This window comes from Filicampus tigris, chromosome 1 (genome assembly GCF_054856515.1).
Source record: "Filicampus tigris isolate MCC_2025a chromosome 1, RoL_Ftig_1.0, whole genome shotgun sequence".
NCBI lineage: Eukaryota > Metazoa > Chordata > Actinopteri > Syngnathiformes > Syngnathidae > Filicampus > Filicampus tigris.
In genome coordinates this window covers 15426373-15452550 of record NC_141217.1, presented here as the reverse complement: position 1 = coordinate 15452550, position 26178 = coordinate 15426373, and the positions used below count along the sequence as shown (strand labels likewise).

The following is a 26178-nucleotide window of genomic DNA, read 5'->3' as shown; positions in this document are numbered from 1 at the left end:
AGACAATCGATGAAGGAAATGTTGAGAAAGCACCAGGAAACAAAAAGAATCGTTCTTTGTTCTGAATCTCAACGTTTTAAAAATATATAATTTTAGAGAAAAAAAACTGCTGGTAGTTTTTTTTATTTATTTATTTTACAAGTAGTATTTCTCGCCTTAAACAATGTCCTACCCAATGAATTAGAACACATTCCAAATTATAATGCAATGTTTAAAGATCGACGCTCAACAGGACCAACATGACACTGGAATTTTCACTAGTCAATTGTGTGCGTAAACCAGGTTTGTTGGGGATGGAAATTAACCAAACAAAAGTATAGTAGCAAGGAAAGTAGAACAACATTAAAACTGAAAAGCAACTTATTGAATACATTGTTCATGAATTTCGGTTTGATTCGGCTCGAAAGGCTGGAAGATGATTTACAGCTGAGAGCGAGCCGGAAAGACAGCAGCAAAATAGAGCAAAGCCTTGCCTTTGTCTCATCATTGTCACCCCTGCAGAGAGCAAGGTGATGTGCCAGACGGTGAAAATAAAAATATACTTCAGTGGTGAGGGAGCTCTAGTGGGGATAAGATGCATAAGGCGCAATCATCGAGGACTCCACCAAATCCCTACTTCAATCATATGTGCTTCCATTTCTCTTTGTTTGTTTGCATGATACAATCTTGACCGTGTAGTATGAGGAATGCAAGCTAATATTTGAAGTTAAAAAAAAAACATTTTTAAAGCAGTGTCTTTTCGAGCATGATTCATGATGTCATACAATGTTCAAATATAAATTCTTTACCCAAATGCAACTTGTGTGACACTAAAGGCATATGCATTGATTACAGCCAACAACTGATTTAGGCAGTGCGGCATGTCTGCCTCTTTCTCGCTTATTCCACATCTTGCAACTTCATTGGAAATTGAAATTGTTACAAATGCGCGCAGTCCAGTGTAGCCAAAAGTCAGCTGGGTTAGACTCCAGCTCACCTACGACCCTGATAAGCAGTCAAGAGTTCAAATAAATTGATATACTGAGCCATGACATTGGTATCTGATTTTCACGCAGCTAGCAATGGGATCAACTCCCACTCAAGTTTCACAATCATCCTGTGATTGGCTGGTGATCTAGAGCCAATGGAGTATGTAGCTGTCGTCAAAGGCAAATCTCATTTACTTCCTTCATTTATTCCATAGTTTTAATTTGGCTTAAAACGAGAATAAATAAAGACATTATTTCATGTTAAAATAATTTATAATTTTCTGGTCATTTATTTTGGGTTAAAACCATAGTGAAGAGAGGGAAATGTTTTGTTCCATGTGTATATGCCGTTGTTCTAGGGTCACAGGTAGTTGATGCACATGATAGCCCTAAGAGGCGCTGTACCAAGAAGACCCAGGCAGGAGTTTGGCCTAGAAGACAAGTCGTGTGTCTGTAAATGCAGACAACATTAAATGTCTGTTAAAACCAAAGAACGGAGTTGAGTCTTGATTGAACTCAAAAGGAATAACAGAGTATATCAATCCATGTACCTAATATGAAGAAATAACTATGTACTGTATGGTGTGTTCATTGGGGAAACAATTAAAAAAAACGTATAACAGTCATTCTTCACAGTCATTTCTATAATATGTATTTGTGTGTTGGTTCTTGTCCATCAACAGTCCATAAATCAGTGCCAAACAATATAAGGTACATTCTCATGGGTCTCCACAACAACACAATGTAGAGTCCTACTATACGCATTGTTTCTTTGATGTGTCTGCAATGCACAGCCTTCAATAACCTTGAGCGCAGCACAGTAAATCTTGTCCATTGCAAGAGTTATTAACGCACAGCGTGGCACAGACATGCCTGTACGTGAGGAGGAACAAATTCAATCTGACCAGTCTTAAGACTGATAGTGCTAAGAGGCAGTCAACCTTTCACACCAAATTCATCCAAGCACGCCAATGTGGACCTTGCCCCTTCTGATATTATATACAGTAAATGAGCCAGATTGATGCACAAAAAGTACATCGTTAGGGGCAATGAGTAATACAATTGGAATGTCACAAACTAGTAATGAGAAATATAATTTTTAGATTGTTGAAAAGAGTCAGTCGACGGGCATACCAAATGAGATGTAAAAATGCTCAGTCGAACCAAACAAGCCCTACACATGGTGAACTATAAGGCAGAAAACGAAAAGTATTCATCGTGAGCTCCGAGAACTTTAATAGTCTTTTTACCCAAATTAGGTAATAACAAGGGCTGCATCAGATTTAATCTCCTCCCCCCTTCATAAGATCTTCCCATTAGGAGGAATGAGAAGCTAATCATATTCATCTGAAAGCCGTCTATAATGGGATGCGATCAGATTGCTTTATAGAGGCTCTCCTCTTCTAATACTATAGTCAATTTGCCGCCCCCATTTAGCCAAGCTGGCCTGTCTCCAATGATAACATCTCTGAACCATTATACATGGCACGCGGATAAAGATTTGCACACATTAAAAAAAAAAAAAAAACTCGTAGCATGATAAAAGTGCATGTGTGTGATAAGCGAGGTTTGATACAATGTATTTCCTTCCTGCCTGGATGAGCTCTTGCATCTGCTTCCGACTCAGGAAGATGACATTGGAGCTGGAGAATGAGCCAAATGTTTCACACAGAGAAAAGATGAATAAGCAGTGAAAGGGAAGCATATATGACGGAGAGAGATTGTTTTGCAGATGCACCGCCAGGACACTTTTGCTCCTCTTGCTAAGGGTGGTAAGAGATTCTTAAATTCACCTATAAACAAATGCACACATTGCCTGTGTACATACATGTGAGATGCAAGCACAAACACAAATACAGATAGAGGTGAGAGGTCAGGGTTGTTACAGCACATCCAGGTCTCAGTGTTGAATTTATAACCTCGATGAAGAATGGAGTGTGGGTTACCGAGGGGGCCCGAGTGCTTTTGTGATGGTGTGATTGACAGCCTTAGCAGAGTTGATCTGAGGGTTGACAGATTATTGATCATGGCAGGATAGTACGACTCATCCATTAAAAAGAAAATCATCCAAACGTACTATAAATGCAAACAAAAATAATAACGAATGAAGAATTACGGCATAGTTTGAATTTGAGCAGCAAAGTCAATATAGAGCTGCAAGAAAAAATATGAACACTGTTTGGAATCACCTACTGTGGTTGTCTGCATAAATTGGTCAGGAAATGTGATCTGATCTTTATCAAAATCCAAACAAGAGACAAATACAGTCTTTATAAACCAATACCACACAAACAACTGCAGTATAAATGTCTGTCGTTATGGACACACAATGTGAACATCAGCGATTGACACTTTACCGTTTTTTGCTGGTCCATCCTCCATCCGCGCCCTTGGTACCCTTCCGTCCTTGTCTTTTTAAAGCGCTTTGGTCCTTACATTCTGTCAGTCCAACTTCACGCAGTTTGGTCACCTGACCAGAGCCCACCATGGGACATCAAAAGAATATTTAAAATTGCTTTATAATATTATTACGTTTTATTGCCAAACTTTTTCATTATAACGCAATATGTTTTCAGTTTTTATTTCATTATTTGGCAATACAATAATCATTGCATAATAAGGTTATTTTAGGAGGAAACGAACGACTTCCACTTCCAGGTCGTTTTAGTGTATGTAGGCGATGGCAGAGATTTTTACGGTCTTAAGATGTCCCACACAAAGGCATACTTCGCATACAAAGGGATCAAGTTAGTTAACAAAACAAAATTGCTATCCACCTTTTTCCTACTCCCATGACACACATAGAACAGGCTGAGTGTGTTTCTGTCAGTCAGTGAAATGTCCCGTGGGATAATCCATGTGTCCACCACTAGAGGGCAGACTATGCCTTTGCAATGTTACTGCAGGGAACGCACATCAAGTGTTGTGCAGTCATTTAATAAAGGCGGCTCCTTGGTATCGCAGACGAGAACAGTAGTCTTGCTTTTTAAAAGAACCCAACACAACACATACTGTAAGTCGGTACTTGACCTGGTTAGAGACAAATAGAGGGATGGACAAAAACCCACTTCTGTCCTTGCTTAGTCCATCCCTTTTAAAAGACTTCTCATCCTTTGTCCGTCCATCCACAAAATAGGTGTCCGTCCAGGACGGGCAAGATTGGAGGTGTTGGTTGAAACGTCCCTATCCTTCAAAAGCACACACCAGTTTGGAGTTTGCTCTTCTGAAGAAACCAATCACCACAAAATATCTCTCAGAAGACCTACAAGTGACAATTGCTAACTTTTGCAAGAATCTCAGAAGGGTTACAATAGCATCCCTCAAAGCCTTGTCATTCATCAGTCTGTGATGAGTAAGACAAGAAAGATTGTACTGTGTAAATGGCGAAAGTTCAGCGCTGTTGCTCCTCTCCCTAGTAGTTGTCGTCCTGTGTAGTGTTGGTCAAACACTTACAAAATCTCTGACAGATGTTAACATCACAAACTTACTTTGTATGACAAGTAAAACACTCAACAATAATTGCTATAATGGAAGGACATCACAGAGGAAAACACCGATGTCCCCAACAAATATTGCTTCAGGTTTGAAGGTTGCAAAAGACTCACAGAGATTCCATGGGGTAACTGGCAGGCCATTGTGTGGGCGAATGAAAACACACTTGGGTGGTGCACACCACCATCAAAGCCTCATCCAAAACGTCAAGTATAATGGAGGGGACACTGTGGTTTGGGACAGTTTTGCCGCCTCAGGGCCTGGACGCATTGCTATCATTGACAGAAAAATGCATTCCTAAATTTCAAGACATTTTCGAAGGAAAACGCTCGACCATATGCCAGCCATTTGAAGCTAATTGACAGAAGCTTGGCGATGCAACCGGACAACAGTCAAAAGAAATCAAGAGTCATTTCGTCACACCAAACACTCCAAGAATGTAGCTGAACTGAAACAGTTTTGCCACAAAGTATGGTCCAAAATTCAACTCTTGCACTGTGAATGTTTACATCACAGGTGGAAAACTCAAGGGAAAGGAGCACAATCACATCATTTTATATGGCCCGCAAAAGCAATTATGTGCATTGACTTCATTTCTTGCTAAAAATGTTGAGATATTGCTAGCCATTTAGCAATCTGAAGAAACAATTTATACTAGCCTCTGATTTCTAAACTAGTTATTCATCAATTTGTTGTGCTTATGTAATATGAAGCCATCATACATTTATTTGGGTATAAAGGCATCACATCGCAATTCATGACCAATACATGCAGAAACCAGGTAAATCCAAAGTATTCACATATTTTAGAGAGAGAATGCTTGCATTGATTGTAGTTGTGTAGCCTATTCTTTGTTTGTCACTTTTATGTTATTTTATTGGACCTCTTTTGAGTCTGAAATACAGATTGATTGAAAACAGACCAATGAGTGTCTTTTTTCTAAAAACAATGTGATTCCATGTGGTACTTGAGCAACATTCGCTTGGTACGGTCCGATTTGAAGTGATTCCGTGCTCCTCGGTCAACTGTGGCACGCAGACACCACAAGATGGGGAAGGAGTGGGCCCACAAATGGGTCTTTTTCGAAAGATGGAATAAATTTGATATGAGAGTTGAGAATTACCTGTAAGAAGTGCATACAGTGATGACTTGATTCATTTCCATAAGACTTGTATCAAGTGTCCAGACAATTTGATTGACATTTATTCAGGGTCATTTCGAGTGTTGTGGTCTGAATTGCTTTAACACAGTCAAGTGAGGCACCCAAGTAACAGGGTGCCCTTGATCTAAGCCTCCTTTGACCCATTTATTTCAACCATCCATCTATTTTTTATGCGGCTTCGATTCATTAGGGCCGTGGATGTGCTGGAGTCTATTCCAGAGAGCGTGGAGCGTGGATTCGAATGCCCAACCTCAGAATTGACAGGCAGACTTGCTAAGCACCGTCCATCGTGACACCACAATTTATGTCAGTCCCTTCCTATATTTAAATCTGTACAAAGGCAAAAATAATAGCATAAACAAGTAGCCATAAGAGAAAACTTGAACACTTTACCATGTTCACGTTGACTTTATTTACATCGGTCTTATTTTACCAGCTCCACACACATGAAACAGCACGATATTTGTATCCAGAAAATGTAAAATGGTGGCATCACAACAACAAATCAGCACTTCTCAGTTGAGCACAGTGACAGGCTGCCTCTCCAGGCCTCTAACCTTCAAACAACATCCATCTGTACCACCGTCTGACTTTTCATGGCCAGTCACTCAGGGGGAAGTAACTTGGGTGATACATAGCTCTTTGGAAAAGGGACAAAAGGTCTACTATGGCCCAGCCAGCAAAGAGCAGGTACATAGATCAATCAAAGAAGATGAGGAGGGAGCAAGAGAAGAAGGTCAAGATAAGACTAGATTGAGAGCAACAAATTACACTTTGGACTGGACATCCGAGGATGATATGCTTGGCTGGATTAGTCCAAGAATATGTTTTAGTTTGGATTAAAACAAGCGGATGTTCTGAATCCGAACAGCGTTACATTGCGATTGACAACAACATTTACAAGTGACTTTTATTCATGGCTACTAGTGTAGAAGCTCTTATGTGGTGCAGGCTTCAAACTGCCCTGAAAAAGTTTGCTCTGAAGCAATGGCCAACATGCTGTATTACTATTGCCATTTTCCGACAAAATTGCTCCATTGTGACATTTCAAAGCAGTTACGGCAACTGCATTATCACTACCGTTGATTTTCGGAAGATTCAATATTAAAATCAAAGCCTTTTTGAAGAACTGTAAATTCAACTCCTAATCTACTAATGAGAAAAACAGTTTCTTTCTTTTCAACATCCTGCGAAGCCACTGGTCATTGTTTGGCACTTTTCTGCTTTGGAGAGCAACCCCGGCGGGCAGCTTGGGGCAAAATCCAATTCCTTGCCTTGGCCAGACATAGAGGTTATTTCCCTATTTGCATTTGTCAAGTGACAAGCAGAGAATTCCAGAAAGAAACACACAGATAAGTTGATAAAGTGAAGGGTATTACTCTTTCACTTCACTGCACAGCGTGGAAAGGTCATTATCATCACTCATTTCACACCCAATGGTATAGTGACTCACACTGAGGGATTACCATCATTTCTCTGCAACATACTTCCAGTTACTTTGACACTTTCCCTCCCAAAGCTGACTTTTCATATCTCTGTACTTTAGGATTTAACTTTTAAAACGGAGAATGTGCACTTGTCCGTATAGTCAGAGAGGAGAAATAGAGAAAACTTTGTTTCCATGAGACAAAACACAACCTTTGACCCTTGCTAACTTAATTATCTTGCCCTATTTAAAAAAAAACTGACACTTTTACTGACTGGCCTGAAGTTTCACTCCTTCGCAATGAACCTGCAAAACCCCCCGGGTTCATAATTCCAAAGGTTTGCAAAAGAAACGGCTTGTTATCAGGCTTCTGCAGAGCTTGCTGATGAGCTGATCATTTGAATCAGGTGTGTTGGAGGAGGGAAACATCTCAAACCGGCCCTGGAGGACCAGAGTTGTCCACCCTCGTCCTAACAGATAGAAATAATGTGCTCCATTCCATGAAGCGAGGAGTTGAAAATGGTAACTAGGACTATGCTGTTGCAACATTGAATAAAAGTTCCACTTGGTTTTCACCTCATTTGCACAAATGTCTTTCTCATGCTAGCGCGTAGTAATGAACAACCTCCTTTCTTTCCTAAGAAACCTACAAGTGATTATACTGTATTTCAAAAGTTGATAGACGCTCTCGGAGTGCCGCAATAAAGCAGCATGAGGACAATTAGTTGCCAGGATCTCAATAAACACGACCTAGGGGCCATGTTACAAACTCTGTTCATTTATGTGCCAGCATGTGTGTCAGTATGCACTTGGCTCTGTAATTGGTAATTACCAGACCACTATAAACAGAATGCTTCAGTAACGCCACTTCCTCGATTAACCAGAAAGCGCAATTGCCAGTGCGGTTCCCAGCAACATTTAAATATGAATCAAGCACGGGTCTCCAAACTTGTGCTCATGCCAGCCCGCATCCTTGTGGATTCACGGGAGATCTTACGATTAACTTGTGCACGCCAGGTGGGAAGCTACTTGGAAAACATGTACACACTGTGGGTACACACTTCATATCTCGAAAGTGTTCAAATGCTCTCTAGCCGCTCCGGGCCACTACGTATGGATAACATCAGCAAAGGCTGCTGGTAATTAAAAGCTCCAAGCCATCTATCTCGGTGAGCTTGGACTCACGTTGCGGTAGGTGTGGAGACGCTGAGGAGCTGGGACACAATTACACTGAAATGTGGTTCAATTAGGCTGCCGACAAGAGAAAACTGCACTCGGCTGGATTATGAATATCTGGAGAAATACAGGATTAATTAGCAAATGTTTAATTAACGTTAATTGATAGCCTCTGAAACTTTGTGGCACATGATATTGCTAACCTTATACCAACAGGAGATCCGGTGAAGGATTGACATGAATGTAATGATTGTCTTCATTAGTTTCATTCGACAGTATGCTGTATAGTATGAATATCACCAGTATGTCGTCACTGTCCAATTTGGGAATTTTAAAACAATTTCACATTAATGCGATGTCTGTAACACGGAAACCCCATCCACGTGAAAAGAAAAAAAAAATGAAAAAAATATGTGACGTGTTTTTCACAGGACAGCGACAATATACTGAAGCTTTCCAAGTGCTTGTCACCGTTGACAATTCCATCAATTGATAGAAGCACCCTTTTTCTTATTTTTTATCAGCGTTCACATTGTGTGCTTGATAAATTAAGTTGACTTGAGTTAATAAGCTTACTATCTTTGCATCTCTAGTTCAGGGATGGGCAACAGGTACATCCACACTACAGAAAAGCCCCCCCAATTGATTTTTGAGTATTACTAACAAGCTTTCTTCTCTACCATCTCTCTTCTGAGTTGCAATGATATGGTTGACCACATTGAAGCAATCAATCTCTACTACATGAGACTGTTACCAGGAATAACAATTTGCTATACCACAATGAAACACAATGTAATGTTTGGGGAGGGTGGTGGGCTGTTACTGTGTTGCACACGAGTCACAGTTACAGTTTCATGTTTACAATGTGTAACATCAATTTAAGTCAACAATTAAGACAAACATTCACTGAACTAATGATAACATAGACCCACTTAAAGGATAATGATTGATGTCCTTAGTACGAATAAAAGTTCAGCACTGGATACCGCAATGCATGCTGGGATGTGAGGAGTGGCCAAACTCAACAAAGATACACAAACAACTGCGTTTTTTTTTCCTTCGCAAGAGTTGACAGTCCATTTAGCGCATGAGTTGTGCCCCACGTATCCTCCAAAAGTGCACATGGTGTTTTTGGGATGGCTGGTGGACTCGCCATGCATGTTTGGCTCCTTCTCTAAGAGGAGGGAATTGCACAACACAGCACTGTATTATTCAGGTGAGTGAGTCTTTGAGGATATTGGATGACATTTTGTGCCGTCTTTAAATGATCATTTTTAAGCACAAAAGCAACATACATATGTATATAATTGAGATTTTATTTTGTCTACATTAAAAATGGCATTTTTGTCACACATTAAGAAGTGTGCAGTCTTTTGGAATCTCCTTAACAGTGATGATGAAAAATTGTGGCTCCCTGCATCATTTAAATTTCCCATCGCTGTTCTAGTTCAACAAAGAGCTACACACAAACTGCAAGATTTATGAATGGGCGTAATCGCATGCATTTATAACATTTGTATGTACAACACCAGTAATATACTTTAATCTGCTCTTGAACCCATGCTGTCATTTTGCCAGAATAAATGACATCTCAGCAACACATCTTCCCAGTTGTGTCCAAATCTTCAATCTCCTCCCAGTGCTTGGCCTCTGCTGGGAGCAGTGTTGAGAGATGAAAAGAAGAAAGGCTGTGCGCAAAGATAAGACTGGAGTTGAAAGAAGTGAGACAGTGGATGGAGTTCAGAGGTCATCTACAGGGAGCTCAAGGTCATAGGAGCAAGGTCACTGCCAAACGCATCCCGGCACACATTCATGCGTGGATCAAAGTGAAGAAAAGAGTAGATGGAAAGAAAAAAAGATGAAAAGGGAATGAATGCCTGCAGTGAGGAGGGAAAAGAGGGCAGCCGGGTCTTCCGAGATAAAGTGATAAGAAGAGGAGGTGGGTGGCCAAATACCTTCCAGCCATTTTCCTATTATTGCATTTATGAACACGATTGCAGGTTTATGTCATTGTAATATCTCCTAAGTGTTACTTGATGTGCTAAATCTACCAATTTGCTACTGCATCTGACTGTAACACAATAGCATAAAAATAAATGCCTACGCGGTTATTTTATTCATCTTGGCATGGAGTGCAGTCTGCCGATAAGGTGCCAATTGTGTGCGCAAATCCACTAAAAGAAGCCCTATGAGGCACGTATGGCGCCACAAGTCTGATGATTGACTTGACTAACGTTTGGAACTATTAAATGTAAAATGTAAAGGAGGGATAAATTCATTAAAGTGTTCTGCTTTCCTTCGCTGTGCTCCCAAGTGACTCTATAGCAGCGGCCATTTTCCTCACTACATACATAAATATACAATTGCTTTGTATTCACTCAGGTAAAACTAATCTAAAGTACCATGAATAAAAAAGTAGTGTGGGCTTTTGGACAGAGACAACACAAATATTGTTGTGTAAATGGACGTGTACCTTGCTTCCATAAAACAGATATTTGTTTTTGGGGACTGCTTTGAATATCTGTGTTATCATGGGGACGATTCAGAAATCTTTCTGTACAACCTATATTGGTACATTCTTATCAGCTGCATTATTTTTTTTATGTCATAATTACAAATACAATGGTCCTTTGGGATACAAGTGATCTGACTCATTAGTTTTGAGGTATGAGCCGTCGTTTGACCGATTTTTTGCTTGGACTTGGGGGGCAAACTTGAGATACGAACACTGTATAGGGGCAGTGACTCGGTTTGTCGGATAGAATTGAGTAAATATTCCTAAATAAAAAGGCGTCAAGCTGTTATCTGTCACATTCAGTTGACGTTTACTGTCAAACTAAACATAAAACAAAGAGAATTACACCTGGAGTATTTAAAACACAGCTTAGCCATTAGTCTGCAAGCTTAATGCTAAAGCGTACACAAAATGGGAACTTCCATTGGCAGGCTAACAGATAACCTCTATCTGTCATTGGATATTTAAACACAAATGGTGCAGCAACACATGTACTGTAGACAGACACCAAAACAGTATTCACAGTCATATATCACATATCCTCTATGAGGAATGACTAATATTGCTGCTGAGGCGTTGTGCCGTCGCAAGAATGTCGATGTGCTGTATATTTGAATGCCTGTATTATACCGCCCCCACATATCCAAGGCTTGAACAATGTGCACTGAATTGAAGGACAAAGTTTGACAGAAATTGTTTGATTCTATTAAATTGCAGCATGTAATTACTGTATGTTTGCAAGTATAATATTGTAGAGTGCTATTTTTCTCATTAAAAAAAAAAAAAAAAAATTACAACATGTTTTGTTTTTGGGAAGAGCCTTGGAGTGGATTAATGGCACCGGTGTAAAATCTAACACATTTCACTTAACAGCTACACTCAGTCACTTGCTGTGCCTTTGGAGGATTTTGTTGCTCATATCTTGAATCAAATTTGTCTCAGTCAGATAACAAAAATATAGACATCAAACACTGTTTTATGCTTCCTGATTTATTGACCGCGAGCATGGACAACATTAAATCTCGTCAGCGTCAGCCGCACTGGTGGCATCGACTGTACTGATCTATGACCAAGTGTGATGGAGAGGCGGTCAATGCGCCCACATTCAGCTGGCTGCTAAATACGCTTCACGCTGGTCAATGTGCTATCCAAGAGTCTGAGCTGACCAGGAAAAAGAATTGGTGCAATTCCACTGATTACATGTTGCTGTTTAATTCACTCTGGAAGTTTTAGATTTACGCAGATTTGTTGTTTATTGTTCTATTTTTAACATTGCTGTTGGAAGAGAAAGTAAGGTTTTCCAGATTTGTACTATAATTGAGTTATGAAAAAACATTTTACATACAGTAATACTTCACAATCTGTGTTTTTGTTGACTTTGCTTTGTTTCCACCTGTTCTCATCTGCCCTGCCACTTGTGTCAACCAATCAGCTCCTTCCAGCCACTCGTGTCTCGTCCAGGTGTTGGCCCATCAATTTGCTTTTATTAAGTTCCCTTTTGTTTTTCTGTCTTTGTTAGGTTTTTCTTGTCCTGTAAGCGTAGTTATATTTTCTGCCATGGTGAGTTTAGTCCCTGTGTTCATTTGTTACTTTAAACCTTATTAATGTTTAGGCGAGGCAGCTGTATTTATATAGAGCATTTCATACACATTACATTTAATAAAAACAAATGAACTAAAGACATTTAAAAACAAATTACAGAAATAATAGATAGCTCACTAAAATTAAAATATGAAATGATTAAATACCAAAGGCTTTAAGTGACTATTTTGATTCTTCTAAATGATTCCCAGGGATTGAATTACTGGAAACAGATAGAGAACCAGTCCCTAGTCCCGACAAAACACACGCAGTACATTGCTGACGTCCTACTTATACTCAAAGTGCTATATTTTGCCATACTATAGTTTTTTGTTGTTGTTGTTATCATGATTTCATCATGAATAGGTCAATAGCTTCGATTGAATTTAAAGCGAACTGAAAAAACTGCAATTTTCTGTTCAAAATCCTCCTAAATCGAAGAGGTAAAGCCTCTAGTTGTGTAGTACATATTAAACACATGAATATAAAAGGCCCCACACCAACTGTGACAGCGGTCAAGTGTGTACCTGTCAGGGTGAATCAATGTTGGCACACGAGGGGAGCCGTCTGCATGAGTGTGTTAAGGAAAGTAGGCTTCATGAAAAACTAGGGCAACTTTGAGACTCAGGAGAGGTGCCTTTCAGCCCAACCTGCTGTCCTAATTCCCTCCCTGACCAGACCTGCATATACAGCATGTATTTTATTTCAACCGAGGTGGCACCCCGGGCACTCAAGAGAAAAGTTCAAGCAGGAGAAGGTGGGAGATGGAAGCTGAGCTCCAGGGCGGTGTTGGAAAGACAGACCTCTTTACTGGTGTGGAAAACATTGCTAGCAGTCCCTGAGGCATGGGCCAAATGGCAAAGAATTCTGTGCACACACGGCGCAAAGCTTGAATGGATTACCTGCGCGTTTGCCCATGCGTGTGCATCCGTCCATTTGCGAGTCAAACGGGCAGATGAAACACAACAGGACGGAGACTGAAACAAGGCAACACGCAGGAGAGGGAATTGTGCAATGTAGGTGTTTTTGTTTCCATGAGTGGGTGCCAGAAAAAAAAGCCAAAGAGTGTCACTGAAAATATTCACTCTTCCAAAAGTATGCACAATACAGCGCAGCACACATCCTCCACAAGCACACTCATGCATACACCCACCGACACACACACACACACACACACACACGTGCACACGCACTCACGGTGTTTATAGAAGCATGACAGCGATTATTTATCCACCAGTCCCAGCACTGCTCTCCTCCAGAGCTTTCCAGCAACACATCACTAATTCATCCTTGGCATTTCCCTCAGCTCGGTAAGGGCCGCCTTTGAACATACATGCTGGCCCTTTAGCGCTGGGCCAAGTTACACCTCACCTCCCACTGTAAGCTTATACAGCATCGGAGTTGCAACCCACACCGACAGGACCAGCCCTCATTTTCAGAATCAGAATGGAGATGTAGGCTAATGCGCAAATCCGACTCAGCTATTTGATCTTTGACCGAGCTGCCATGGCTACACATCGAGTGTCGGCTTTCCGGGTAAGTTTAGGGTCATGTATCCTGACGTATAATGGGAACTACCGTAGGTTTTTGTTACACCAAGATACCAGTAAACATAACGATGTCAGCTTTCAGTAAGACAGATATATACGGTATCTGGTCATCTTTAGCTTTCAAAGCAGTTGGCAGACCCACAGTGAAGGTCATCTGATGTGCGACTGGCATAGAAAGGGTGTCTGGGTGGGCCCACTCTTACATTTCATGTATTGATTATATCTGATTGCATCTTGACATATCTCCGAGTAGGAGGCCGTAAGCGCGGTGGGTGCGTGGAGGTGCAGCGAAGAGGGAACGCCAAAAGGAAGACATTATTACATTTTAATTTGACAAAGGTCCGTTTTTCCTCAAGGTCAAAATGAAAAAATAACCTTCCAAGGAAGCTTGGCACTTGGCTCAAAAATAGAGAGACTCTCTCTCGCCCACTCGATAGAGAATTCAATCAGACCGCACATTCAGCGCATGAGATCGTACCGACATTGCAGCTTTCAAATTTACTATCAGGAAATTAGTTACCATGGTGATGGAGGATGAATAGAAGCTTTAAAACAAGCAAGCGGGATTATGTAAATGTCACAGGTAAGCGAATGCAAACGTGCACCATCATTTCTATCAAACATCAAAAGTATCAGACAGCCGTTGCAAAAGGCGGAAAACCGCCAATACGCCAGATCGTGCAGCTCACACCCTCCTTGCTGTAAATAATCACGCTGCCTTTTATTCCACCAAAAGGTCAAGTGACCAATGCGACACAAGTGACTATCATCAACAAAAGCATGTTCGTATTTCCAGTGTTGCTCATGGCATGTTCAAAAGAACAAAAGAGCAATTACTGTAAATGTCCCATTCAACCACAGAAGCTACACTGAACAAAATAAAAGGATTATCATATTTTCATTGAAAATGCCTGTCAAAAAATGTATTATTAGAAAAATAAAACCACATTATTACCCAAAAGGCTTTCCTAGATGACTCATTTAGTCTACTGCACTCCAAATTGCCTTTTTACTGGCTCAATGTCCACTTAAAGGGATTGCATTAACCTCTGTCACTCTCAATGGGCAGATCAGCTGCCCCCACCAACCCTTAAGACGTGTTCTGTATTTAACTTCCTTCTTTGGCTGGGATCCCTGTCTGGCTCCCATCCAGAAAATGCACACGCACATGCTCGCACACTCTACGAGAGAGAGACGGTCCACCACCGTGCTCTTGTCAAGTTGATCACTGTTCAGGATCAGGATATCTTCAACAAGAAGATATTTAAGAGTTCAAGCAAACAAATCCATTTGTATTATTTCATTCCCTAACCAAATTTTTAACAGTGAGCCGATGGCGTGGAATAAACATAGAAGAACTAAAAACCGACATAACAAAATAATGAACGTGATCATTGTTATAAAAGGTATAAAGGCAAATAATAATGCTTGCATGCTCAAGATAATAAATAGCAGGTACAATGGTGCCTTGAGATACGAGTGACCCGATCCGCTCGTTTTTCAAGAATACAAGTTATCGGTTGAACGATTTTTTTTTTTAGCTGACTTCCAGTTGTTTACTGTCAAACTGATCATTAAACAAAAGAGAACTACACTTTTTGAATTTATTACAACCACACAATATGTTATATATATGTTAATGAATAACATCAATAGTCCCGTTATTATCGTCTTCCCCGTATTGATATTTGGACACAAGACAACAGACCATATAAGGACACTCACAGGCACATTTTCTTTATCCTCTGCAAAAAATAACAAATATTACTGCAGTTTACCGAGTCACTTACAGTAGTCGTGAAAGTCTTCTTCATTTGCCTTCATTGCTGTACTATAGAGCCCCCGGTGGCCAATTCGCGCATAACAGAAGTAGTCACAATGACTTATGCACAAACTGTTTATTCCTTTACATTCCAATTAATTATGTTATTACAATGGGTTTTTTTTAAAGTCAATATGACAGAGTGCTGTTTTTGTGATTAAAAAAAAAAAAACACAAAAATTGACTTTTTGGTGGGAAGGCTGGAACGGATTAATGCTCACGGAATGAATTGAATTCGTATCTCAAGGCGTTACTGTAAGCGCAATCTGCTCTGTTTTTAGATGGGCAGAACATTTCTTGTTTGGAAAAAATGTGTTGGCTAACAGCTTTGGGTTAATGACCACCATTTTTTTCATTCTGCAGGCGTGACAGATGCCACCAAGAGACGTGTATACGCACACACACATGCACACACACAGTCTGCTTGTTATCTTTCCCTCAGATCCCTCATCTCGCGATTTAACTCAAGTTGTCCCACAAGCGTTTACATCTCGTAGCCAACCTGTATTTGAAATGTTCACAGATTGCCTGACAGCCGGCGTGCATGAGCTTGTCAAGTGCTCGCTCTTCCCGCTCTTTGCCTTCTGCAGCTGGATGTTCAGCCTTTTGCTCTGGCCCTTTTTGTGGCTGCAGTCAATATATTTCCCTCTGTATCTGCTTTCTTTCTGCATTCTGTTGATTTTTGTTTTGATGAAAAACAGCGCTCTAATGTCACAGGAAATCTTGTGTGACCTCACTAGACCTAAGTTCATTTTTTTTCTCATAACATCACAGCTTCAACAGGGGGCGTCAGAAGAATGCAACATAAGAATACAGGTTGGTACCTTTCGGTTAAAAAAAACACACACAATAGTACCAACAATTGTGACTTTTGTGTACAGTATCAGATAAGTTTATAAACAAATTTTCATTCAATGAAATGAGAAGTGTGCCCAAAACTAACTTTTACTAGGGCACATGCAGAGTAGTAAGATGTAAAGTGTTTTATGTTTTGGAGTGGTTAGCTTGTTTGTATACTTGTGTGACAGTTTAGCAACATTTAAAAGTTACTTGTATGTATGTACCTTCAAATACAGTCAAGTCCATCAATATTGAGACATGGACACAATTGTCCTGTTTTTGTATCAAAACACCACTGAAATAGATTTGAAATGATATGAAACAGATGTGCTTTAAAAGCAGACTTTCATCTTTAATTTGAGGGTATTTACATTCAAATCAGGTGAATGGTGTAGGAATTACAACTGTTTATATGTGAATGTTTATCAATTAGCAATCCAGATAGAGTGTTAAAAAATTTAAATTTGTTTGTGATGAATGTCAACCCAAATATATTTTTTTCCAGAATATGTTCTATGCAGGCCCACTACTTTAAACAGGCATTCTGTCGACAGAAGTGACAAAATGGCCGCCCCCTGAGATGGCTAAACGTGGGTGCATTTTGCTGCTTAACTCATATTCCACAAACGCAATATTAATCCGATTTTCAACTAGTGGGCCTGCATAGAACATATTCTGGAAGAAAATAGGTTTGGGTTGACTTCCTCAAAGATTTTGGAAAAACTTGAAGGGCTAATATGAGCAGGTATGTCTTCCATCCCACAAGGCTCAGTCAATCAGTTAACTCGATTCCTGGGCAGCTCGAGAAACTGGTTGACAATTCCGGTGCACATATCGAATTTTGAAAACATGCATAGTGTTAACATTCCTCTCATATGAAGAGTTACTTTTCACTTACTTTTCAATTCTTATTTTTGTGTTTCCTGACCTGACTTGAGCCCTCTCGAAACAGAAAGTTATACTGAGGTTGTACGAGTGTGATGGAAGCCAGGATTGGGGGCGGGGTTTCTCTGACTCACAATAAACTTCACCTCAAAACCAATAAATGAGTATTTATTTTCGAGTGGGCCCAGCTTTGAGGTGCGGCAAGGTGATTGTCTCACAGGGGCACTGGTACATAGTGTATGGATGATAGGAAAGGGCTGCCGCACATGTCACCTAATTATAGTTATTGTAAATATGGCTACTGTACATCTTTCTAAATATGACATTGAAAAACAATTGTGATTTTTTTTTTTTTTTGTTGAGGGGGTAGACTTTTCTTTCCAATTCTAATTACTTACCTCTGACAAATGGAATGGAGATTTCACCAAATCTCTTTGAGCTACAATTTTTTCCTAATCTGAAGATCACTGAGGATCTCTGTCTGAATGCTCCAAATGCCATTGTTGTATTAAACAGAATACCGGTAATCCCGAATGGAGGCATTTCCATAGCGGAGGTCTGCGAGGATTCATCTCAATTTCGACAAATGGCAACATGTTCTTCTTCTCCTAACTATTAACTAGTTGAGAGCAAATCAGCAGCGCCTCTGCCGGCTGGAGAAATGGTGGCAATCAAACTGAGCATTATTAACTTCGTAAATGCTGAATATGTAATACAGCTCTCATATTGGATATCATTACATTGTTCATGTGGTCATAATGTTGTTTATACTGTCGTGGTCTGAAATTCCTTCCATTGAGGTGTATATGTTAAACCTAATGGCTCTGTCAAAACAATTCAACACAGCAGGGGGAAGAATATGTAACTTCCAGATATGTCGTGCGCACGCACACTTTTATCTATTGTGGAGAATTGGTGTTCAAGAAACATCATCCTTTTCTGACTATATCTTCCTGTGCAACTTAAAAGCATCAAAAAGGACATTTGAAAAACAGTCCTTTCACACGGAGTGATAATCTCAAATTAAGATAATATTGTTATACAAGACCAAAATACAAGGTGTCACATTATGTGAACTAATGTGGTTGAGACTGGCAGTCCAAATGGTTGTAATTAATGTGGTCAGCAGCTCCAAAAGCAGAATTACCTAACAGGGTTATGGAAACACAACAGATGGTCACTGTGTTCTCTTTGGTAAACATTTGGAGTGGATCTGAAAGCTTTTCCATTGTCGAGACTGCAGGTCTGAAAGGCACCGCTGTGAACATGTGTGTGTGTGTGGTGGTAAATCCATATTAGCCAAATTGATTGATCTAATGTGTGCTCTCAGAATGTGCGTTTTGTGTTGTGTGTGTGTGTGTGCGCGTGTGTGTGTACTGAATCCACAGCATAATGCAATGAGCCAAAGCACCCATTTTAAATTTGATAAATATCCGAAATAAAGATGATCTCTCAACTGACTCTCAAATTGACTTAATGAGTGACAAATCTGGGCCCGTTGAATGAAAGATAAAGCTAATACACACGCTTTGACTTATTCTGTTGTATGAATGCTAACAGGTTTATCCTTCTGCTATTTAAAGGAAGGGCATTTAATTGTTCTGCCTCCCATAGATAAGTGAACAAAGATACAGATGTCATTAACAAATCTATTGTTGAACAAATAAGTGAAATGTCATCATTTCCTGCAGCACCCCTGATGATCTCACGAAACACTATTTCTGGCACAGACATATTGCATATAGGCAGTGCTTTAATGCATGTCAGCTTGGAGCATATAAATAACCTCTGGCTGAACACTAACACAACATTAGCTTTACTGAATTTTACTTGGGGGAAGTGAGCGAAGCACTAAAATATGCATGATGTAGTAGTGCTATGCAGTGAAATACACTCTTTGGGATCTAGAAAAACACAGCAAAATGAACCTCCTCCAAAAAGTAGCTTACCTGTTTGATGAATTCTATCATTCAACCATGAGCGTGAGAATAAGTTTGAAAGTGGGAATCATCCTCTGCTGGTTGTACCCTCATGACCTGCTGTATGTATAGCTGACTGTGCCCTTTTAAGATGTGACTGCTGACAAAAGCCCAAGAATTAATTCTGAAGTGTTTCAGGCAATATCATCTGCTCATACACAGCCAAGTGCTTCAGAACTCACTGGCCGAAGCTTCACAGTGCAGATGGACAATGATCAGAGAAAAGCTACGAAAGCAACAGAAGAGTTGTTTTTTTTTCCAAGGCAAAGAAATGGAATGTTATACAATGGCCAAGTCAATCACTGAGCCTGAATCCACTTGAGCATGCATTTCACTTGCTCAAGACAAAATTGAAGGATAATTGCCCCAAGCCAAAAACAAGTAGGTACTGAAGACATTTGGAGCAGAGCATCACCATCATTGATGCATTCAACACCTGTGTGCTGTAATTGCCTGCAAAGGATTTGCAAACAAATATTAAAAAGTGAAAGTTCGCTGTATGATTGTTACTTTGTCCAATTATATTTGTCATTTAAAGTGTGAGGCATACATACACTGAAAAAAAATGACGTGCTGAATTTTGTCAATTTTATTTTGTCAAGTGGCTGCACACAATAGAATCATCTGGATTTGTATATTTTTTTTGAATACATGTGTAGTCTACTTCAAAAATAAATCACCATTTTATTCAGTGTACTGCACTGAAAAAAATAGTAGTTGAATTTGCTTAATTTTATCTTGTAAGATAAAATCATCTGGATCCAGATACATTTTAGTCTACTTAAAAAAATATATATATATATATATATATATGGATTCAGGTGATTTTATTTCGTGCAACCACTTGCAGCACAACAATGCAGCACAACATTTTTTACCAGTTTGTACAAAGTTTTTTAATGATCTGGATTTAAATATCCTCAAACTAAACCTGAAAGTCTACATTTAAAGCACATCTTGTTGGTTTGATTTCAAATCAAACGTGGTGCTGTTAAGAGCCAAAAAGATGAGTATCGTGTATTGTGTCCATGTCCCAATACTTATGGGCCTGACTGTAACTCATCAACACTGTGGGATAGACTAACATTGTCGAGCTGTGAGCCAAATGAGGCGATGGTGGTTGTTATGAATATATTAAAATGACAAATAATAACAGTAAATCAAACATGCATGAGCTCTTTGAGAGGGCAACCTAAATCTCCACAGTTAGAGTCGCTAATGAATATACACAATCGAGCCAATATGGTTACACACACAAGGTTGAGGGATGCACTGGGCAAACAACAGCATAGGCTGTTTACTCAGATGATGTGCCAATCTTTAGTTCCACGCTGGTACCTTCACAATAACCACTAGGCCCCCAAGTCCCTCACAGGCAAAATTTGGGTTCCATTAAGCAACATTCAAGCTGCCTGGTCCAGAACTCCCATAATTGGAAGTCTGTAATGTAATCAGCTTATAGTGAGGCCATTAGAGTTTGTTTGAAATTAACCACTAAATCAGCGAGTGGTGCAAAGTTGAGCAAGTGTAAAATTACAGGCCCTTCAAGATCGCAAATAGCAGCAGCCTAAGGCGAGACGCTGAGACACAGCAGCTAGCTGGACGTGCAATGTGGATGAAAAGGCCTCACCAGACCTTTCTGTCCTCTCTCCTTCCAATGAACGGACCTTGGACTTTCACGCTCCGACAGACTCAATTAATTGAGGCAAATTGCGATGCCCTTGAGGCTCCTGTGACTTTCGGATCATTTAATCTGTTCAGTCTTGCACCTGTATCCCCCCCAGCGTGGTTTTGGGCGATGGTTGACTTTGGGCTGCATACGCCTTACCCTCCTCAACGGAAGAGCTTTGTGAAAGAAATTTGCAAGACAATTATACCTGAGGATTCTGTTTCGTACCTACAGGACTTGAGAAATCTCATTCTTCTAAATGTGCTGACGTGAATATTAAAGTTGCCTTGTCACAGAGTGAGATTAGGAAAACAGAAAGAAAACAGAATCACAAATCAGAAAGAAGCAGGCATGAACACGAAAATGATTCTTTACAGCTCCGCTCGCGTAAGACAAGGGAACAACCCCAGGAACAAAAAGGATGAGAACAAATCCCATGTAAGCAGAAAGAACAAAGTAAGTGACATGGCAAGATTCATGGCTGCAAAATGCAATGCAGCAAGAAAAGGCTTGCAGCAGGAAGGCAGTAAAACTCAGGCAGCTAAATTCAGCATTCACGGTGAGCTCCAGTGAGCCAAAGAGGGTGAGCGTTTAAACAAGTGTTGTGATTCCTACGCTGCCCACGCCACATATCGAACTGCATCAGCGTAGAATGGAACAGGTCTAGCGGGTCATCGGCAGTGAGAGCAGAGGCAGCTGAGAATAGCCTTGTAAGGCTTTGCTGACAGCCAGCCTGCCACTCGGACTCCAAAGCAGAAAGCACTGGCCGGCTGAGCTGCTCTTTCATGTGGAGCTCAAGGGGCTGATGGGAGGTGTGTGTGGGGTTTATGTAGGCTGGCGGCAGCAGCGAGCACTAACAGACAAAAGCAGGAAATCAAGGAGGAAGAACTCGTGCATTAAAAGCCCCCGTGCCGTCGCAAGAGGCAGGGAAAAATAAAATAAGCCCAAAAAAAGAAAAAAAAAAAAAACATTGTTTGTGAATGATGTAATCAAAATAAATTGTGGCATGGTAAAAGGGAAAATTCCTCTAAAAATAGATACTTTTATGCTTGTGCTTGCCTGCATTGATGAGTTCTGTGTAGGAGGAAGTGTCTGCTTTCGAATGCTTATCCTGTCCACCGCCACGAGTGGTTCAGGAGCCAGCTGACTTTGAGGGAGAGTCGGCGTATACACTGAACAAGTAACTAGCCCGTCACAAACACATATACACAAACAGTCAAACACATTCACAAAAATGGCCTTTTTTTTGCAAAGTCTTCAATTAAAGACCCTGTGAAATGAATTCAGAGTTATATGTTTCTAAGCACATTATTCATGTTTGAAAATAAGTGCTAAAATAATGTGCAAAGTCTAAGAACGATGTAGTAATCAGTTGTGGAGTTACTGTATTGGTCTCTATTTTCATGACCAGCACAAGTCTGATGCAGGGTGCGGTCGCCGGTCTGAATCTGCGCAGGGGTGGGCTAGACTATGTTTTGGTATTTTCTCGCAGCTTGCCGCAGTTTAAAACGGGCGTTTTGTGCCGCCGTGGGCGTGAACACAGCCAAACTCCAGAGGTGGGCATTTTACTCAATTTTGCTGGTCCGTTATTCATCCATCAGCGGCCTGGACCGGTCCGTCAGTCTGACGGATCGCCTGCCTCTACCGATTTCATTTGCTGCCAATAGAATCAGCTCTTATCAATCCCTTTAAAATCGGCACGCAAGAGCTGCATAGTCCTTGACGTCGCGGAAGGAGAAATTGATTAGCTTGAGTCCATGCAGGGAGTCGAAGCACACAAACTATATTTATAAGGAACTGCAAGCAGTACTTCATGGCCGGGTGATGAAAAGTTGTCCAGGGAGATCACAGATCTTGGAAGTAGGCACTTGGCGACTACCTTCTACCCAAATCTCACATGTCCGTGTGTGCACAAATAAACACAATGACATGTTTTGCATGTACGTGCAACGGTCTCCACATTTGTACGTATTCAAATTTAACTTTAAGAATGAATGGAACAGCAAGTCAAAAGCGGTGATAACCACTCTGCCACCATGTCCACATACTAACACCTGTTACAGGCCAGTGAGATTCAAAACAAAAGCAACACAGCCTCATACTAAGAGGTTTGACACAGTAGATTGTGTAGGTGCACCTAATGGAATGAAATCAAAGCATCTTTTGTGGTGTCATGTTGTGCCCGATTTGTAATAATAGCATACACAAACATGAACAACCTGCTGACCTTTGCTATGTAAGAGATGTAACAACTTGCGTGTACACCAAAAGGTCATTCTCTACGTATTGGATGACTCCCACCTGCCTGAATGGCAACCTCAAAGGGAAAAAGATGTGACAGTAAATGTGTTCGGCGAGGTCAATGGAAACCTAAAGTACCTGAAGGGAACAGATGATAACAGGTGAATAAACTTGTGGGGACTCTTACTATTGTTTGGAAAGGTGGAGGTACTTGGATGCCTTTGGGTTTTAACTTAAATAGGAGGTCTGATAGGAAATACCAAATTATTGGGACACTTGTCCATTACTCTAACGGGAAAAAAACAACAGGAAAAAAATAGAGGATTTATCCTCCCTTTGCTTTGGAATTTGCCTTGTGCATCGAGGTAACATCAAAAGGGCCTTCAAAAATTGGAAGTTGGAAGTAAATTGGAAGGTTTGCAGGGCAGACTTGCAAGGGATAAGAGAAAAATAAACACAAAATGTGGCTAAACTGCCATTTATTGATAACTTCAGGAATTATTTTGGACAGTCTAGGAGGCTACATTACAACTGCAAATAACTTGAGTGCACTTTAAAAGCACAACTGAAGCACAATTTACTTCGCACTGTGAAAAAAAGACATGTGAAGTAATTACATCAATGGTCTAATCTAGTGTGTATTATAAAACTGACTTCCAAGAATCACCTTGGTGCACACTTGTCGCGCTTCGGCTAAATACTGAATGCTCGTTTTGAGCTTTCGTGGTTACGTTAACTGTTTCGTTAGGTGATGTTAAAAAAAAAAAAAATGGTATAGTGTTGGACCACTGAGCCATCTGGCGTGGGCGTGGGAGGTACAAATAACAAAAAGCTTACTCAGAACATAGTATGCAAGCCGTGCAATAGTTACTCTTCATATGAAGCACTTTCAGTAATCATTGTGCTCAAATATCAACTCACATTATGCATAATCAGTTGAGATTAATCCTCGCGATCAACCTCTGATATTTCATTAAATTTGTCTCGTTGTGGCCAAAAGAGGAACATATATTTTGTTTGTTTGTTTGCCTCTCAAAAAAAGTCACTGAATGTATCCTCGGTAGGACACAAATCAGTTCTGGTTTGCCAACACTAAGCATAATGATTTCAGTACAGATTTATTCATTGTAGTAGTGGCCATCAATAAATGTTTCTGTCTTAAGGTTCATGTTTTTTTTTTTTAGCGGCTTCAGATTTCCAATGACCTGTTCTATGGATTGGGTAAATAAGGTACTCTTGTTATTTTCATTCATATGCCGCCTTCTTTTTGCTGGCTGGCTGTGACCCTCTGGTGTCCTATTACTGATTTTTCTCCCGCTTTTCAAAGTAGCACACCAAAGTGAATTTTTTTGGGGGGGTCATTGTTGTAAGGGTTGCAGTGTGTCTGTGACATGCTTTTGTCAAAATGCACCAAGAGTTCATTCAAGTCAAGTTTATTTATATAGCCCTTGATCACAAAAGAGTCTCAAAGGGCTTCACTCGCACACTGTTTACCAAAAACAATAAAAATAATAGCACTCTTTCACTGACTTTTTTTGTCTTGCTAACATTAACCCGTTTTTAGGGTCTGTCTCATACTAGGGAGCCAGCGCTCATTCATCCCCAAACAAGTCTGGCGTTTTTCATCATGATGATCTTTGCGACTACAGAGGCTTTGCGGGCTTAGTCGTGTCATTTCACCAGCAAGGCCATCTCCTCTTCCGTCTTTTTCTAGCCAGCGAGGACACATCACCAAACATGAATACAAAACACATTCCCCCTACGCTTCCCCCACCGCCATTGGTTAGTCAACTTCACCGAACAATCAGGTAAGTGTTGCTGATCGGAAGCCAGCGTGTTCCCCCTATATATTTACAGTTCAATAGATTGGCAAATAAGTGTAAGTGAGTGTATGTGTTTGTGAAGCTCTTTGGGCAGACACCAAATTATGTAGATACACTGATAGATAGTGGACTTCATTTACCATTTTAAGCACATTGGATTTTTCACCTGTTGGACTATGACATGTTTTTAAAAAGATTTTTGGGCAGGTTGGAACGGACTGATGGTAGACGGACTGGTGGACGAAAAATGACGGACCGGCAGGATTTTGTAAATTGCCCACCTGTGGTTATGGCTAACATAACTCATTTCCTTTTGTATAGATTGATGTGGAGTAACCAATGATATAGCTGGATTAAAGGTTGCATCAAGGCAACTTCCATGAGCATTTTTAGAATTCAAACAACATTTTGGTCATTAGTAAAGGAAACATAAGTTGCTTTGCGAAAATCTGAATCTGAAGAGGCCCCTTGACTTTGTCCTTACTGTGGATTGTTATCACACGGACACATATAGTACACATGACGCACAGTGAGGTTTCATTGCTTTTGGAGTTGCCCAGATAGTTTGTAGCTTGACATCAATCGACATCAATTGACATCAATGATCTTCATCAACATTTCGACCACTAGTGCCCGCTTGCTCGCCAATGATTCATCCCCACTTGTCTTGTTCCTTCACAATCCGTCACAAGCGGGTTCCCTTTACAAGTGCTAGTAATCATGGAGCAAAATCCCACTTTCATATTCCTGCACGCGCTCGCAAACGAGCCTTCGCTGAAAGACGCTGGGTGCCTCCAAGCGCCTTTTGAAGTTGGAACAAAGAGAATTCTTGCTTCTCACTGCCGATAACTTTCCTTCATTCCTTTCATTCTTTCTCCTCTTTTTTCCTGCTCCTTCTCTTCATTTCCATTCACCAACTCAAACACCACCATTTCTATTCAACTTACCTTCCCTCTTCAACATTGATTCATCGTCTTGCCCTTCCCTCAGCTTTCGGCCAAAAGTATAGTGAAGGTTACAACCTGTTGTGACACTTCGGAAATGTTTCT

The 26178-nt window shown here is 40.4% G+C and overlaps 1 protein-coding gene across 1 annotated transcript in view; it reads right to left on the bottom strand.

Annotated features, from left to right (window-relative positions):
* kcnd3 (potassium voltage-gated channel, Shal-related subfamily, member 3) overlaps positions 1-26178 on the bottom strand; it is a 103177-nt gene that overhangs the window by 17094 nt on the left and 59905 nt on the right. The gene's annotated exons all lie outside the window — the stretch shown is intronic.